The sequence below is a fragment of the Myotis davidii genome, unplaced genomic scaffold (genome assembly GCF_000327345.1).
Source record: "Myotis davidii unplaced genomic scaffold, ASM32734v1 scaffold4, whole genome shotgun sequence".
Taxonomy (NCBI): Eukaryota; Metazoa; Chordata; class Mammalia; order Chiroptera; family Vespertilionidae; genus Myotis; species Myotis davidii.
In genome coordinates, this window is record NW_006294707.1 from 445,725 (window position 1) to 448,532 (window position 2,808).

Below are 2,808 nucleotides of genomic sequence, written 5' to 3' on the forward strand. Positions count from 1 at the left end.
CCAGAGACTTGGTAAAGGCCCCGGACACCCCCACGTCCCCCAAGGCTCTCCCACAGGCCCTACTCAGCCCCTCCATCCTCCGGCTCCCAGCTCCCCGCTGGGCCCTCTGGGGCTTCATCCCGGAGGCGGGAGGGGGCGGGGACCAGGAGGGAGAGTGGGGGACAGGTGGAGTGGGAACGGTGGCACCGCCTCACCCCGCAGGCACCTTTCCGGCCCCAGCAGGACCCCTTTCCTCTGGAGCCCCCATCCCCAACCCTCACTTGTGGGAGGATCCTCATCTCTGCTTCCTTCCACACCCACAACACACCCCTCCGGTGCCTCCTAGCCCTGATGTTGTCCGTCCTGCCCACCCAGGTGCCCTGTCCAGTCCTGGACCCTCCAAGGACTCCCAGTCCTGGCACCTCGCCCCCACCCCCTTCCATCCAGGCCTTGTCCCAATTCCTCTGCTCCAGGCCCCTTCCCCCCACCACAGCCCAGCCCATCACCTGTCTGGGGGCCCTGCCGCCTCCTCCTCCTCTTCCCTCTGCGCCTTCTCAGACAGGTTGCCCAGGACCTCCTGGCTTCCTCTGGGCAGCACCCACTTTACCTCTACACCCGGGGCCATGAGGCTCAAGACCTTCATGGAGGGGGTGGTCTGGGCCCTCATGCCCCCCAGCCCTGAGGGATCACGCTGTGGTAGGGCCTCAGAGGGGGTGCGGTGCCCCTGGGCCGGCCGCCTGGGCTCCTTCCTCCCCGCTCGCCCCTGGCGGTCCATCAAGGACCCAGGGCGCGCCTCATCTCCCAGCAGGGTCCCCTCAGAGCTCTCCTGGCCGCCCGTGCTCCCCACCAGGCTGCGAAAGAAGCGGACCATGGAGGAGTGGTCCAAATTTTGAGACCGAGGGGTTGGAACTGGGCTTGCCATCCTGAGAGGGACCCTGACTCAGAGGGAGGGGCCGTAGCAGCCCCCCCAGGACCAACTGCTTAAGAACTGGAGGAGCTTTCAAATTAAAAGCTCCAGGAGTTCTAGAAGGCAAAGGGCAGGCAGGCGGGAGGCGGGGAGTGATGGGGGGATGTGGTGGGGGGATTAGCTGGGGGCAGAGAGGGCTGGGGGTGGCTGAGGCAGGAAGGAGGCCTGGGGAGCCAGCCTGCGGGTGGTTGGTGAGGAGGCATGTGGGTGGGGGGTGGGCAGAGGAGGCTTGGGGAACCCGGGCCCTGAGGAGGGGCAAGGGGTCTGGAGGACTCGGCACACCCTCTCTGCACCTGCTGGCCCTTCCCTGGGTGGCCAGAGGGCCCGCCCTTCTCTCCCCTCCAGGCACTCGGTTCACTTGGGTCCAGGGGGGCACACAGACCCCCCCCCTTGTTTTGTTTTGTTTCCCCCAGAGAATCCTTATTGAAACTTTCATTAAGTTTTACCATGAAACTGGACATACATGATGGAAAATACATACCATTACATGTCCTTCAGTGGTATTGCTCTATAGGGCACTGCTAATTCCAGGGGATCCTCCAGTATTTGAATTCGATGGCAGGGCTCATTTCTGTCCTCCAAACAGTGCCCGTTTTCCATTTGTTGGTAGGAAATGACGGATTTCTTTTGTTTTGTTTTGTTTTTATTTTATTTTTTTATTTATTTTTAAAATATATTTTATTGTTTTTTTCCAGAGAGGAAGGGAGAGTTAGAAACTTCGATGAGAGAGAAACATCGATCAGCTGCCTCCTGCACACCACCTACTGGGGATGTGCCCGCAACCAAGGTACATGCCCTTGACCGGAATTGAACCCGGGACCCTTCAGTCCATAGGCCGACGCTCTATCCACTGAGCCAAACGAGTGAGGGCTTTGTTTTGTTTTTAATATATTTTTATTGATTTTAGAGAGGAAAGGAAAGGAGAGATAGAAACATCAATGATGAGAGAGGATCATTAATTGGCTGCCTCCTGCATGCCCCCCACTGGAGATCAAGACTGCAACCCGGACATGTGCCCTGAACAGGAATCAAACCCTGACCTCATGGTTCATAGGTCAACACTCAACCATGGGCCATGCCCGGCCAGGTAGAAATGACGTTTTTATATATTTTGAACCAGCACGTGTACTTTTGACTCCACGCCAAGGTGCATCCATCTCAATCACTGATTTTTTTTAAACATATGTTTTTAAATACATTTTATTGATTCTTTACAGAGAGGAAGCTCTCCAAAAGGCTGAGTCTGCGTGAACCTCCTGTACTGAGGTGTTTTCCCTCTTTCCCATTTCTTAACTCAATGGGGCATGGCCGGCTATGTTTGCCTTTCAGAAAACAACAGCATGGTTTGGCTCAGTGGATAGAGCGTCCGCCTGCAGATTGAAGGCCTCCTGGTTCGATTCTGGTCAAAGGCACATGCCCCGATCCCCAGTAGGAGGCGTGCAGGAGGCAGCCAATCAATGATTCTCTCTCATCATTGATGTTTCTATTTCTCTCTCCCTTCCTCTCTGAAATCAATAAAAATATATTTTTAAAAAATTCAGCATGTGAGTTTCAACAGTGAAGAAACATTGGTTATTTTGTCCTGAAGTTCAAACTGTTTTTCAAAATATTTGAGCTGAGTATCTTTGGGACAAAACTGTAGTCCGTCAAAATCAAGTCCACATTCCCTTTTGCTACAACTTTCCCCTCTTGTTTTCAGCAATATTTAGCGACTCCATTAAGTAAATATTCTTTTCAAATTCATCACATCTTGAAGGGTGACATCCAATTGTATTGAAAAACATTTTAGCCCTAACCGGTTTGGCTCAGTGGGGTCCCAGGTTTGATTCCGGTCAAGGGCACGTACCTTGGTTGCGGGCGCA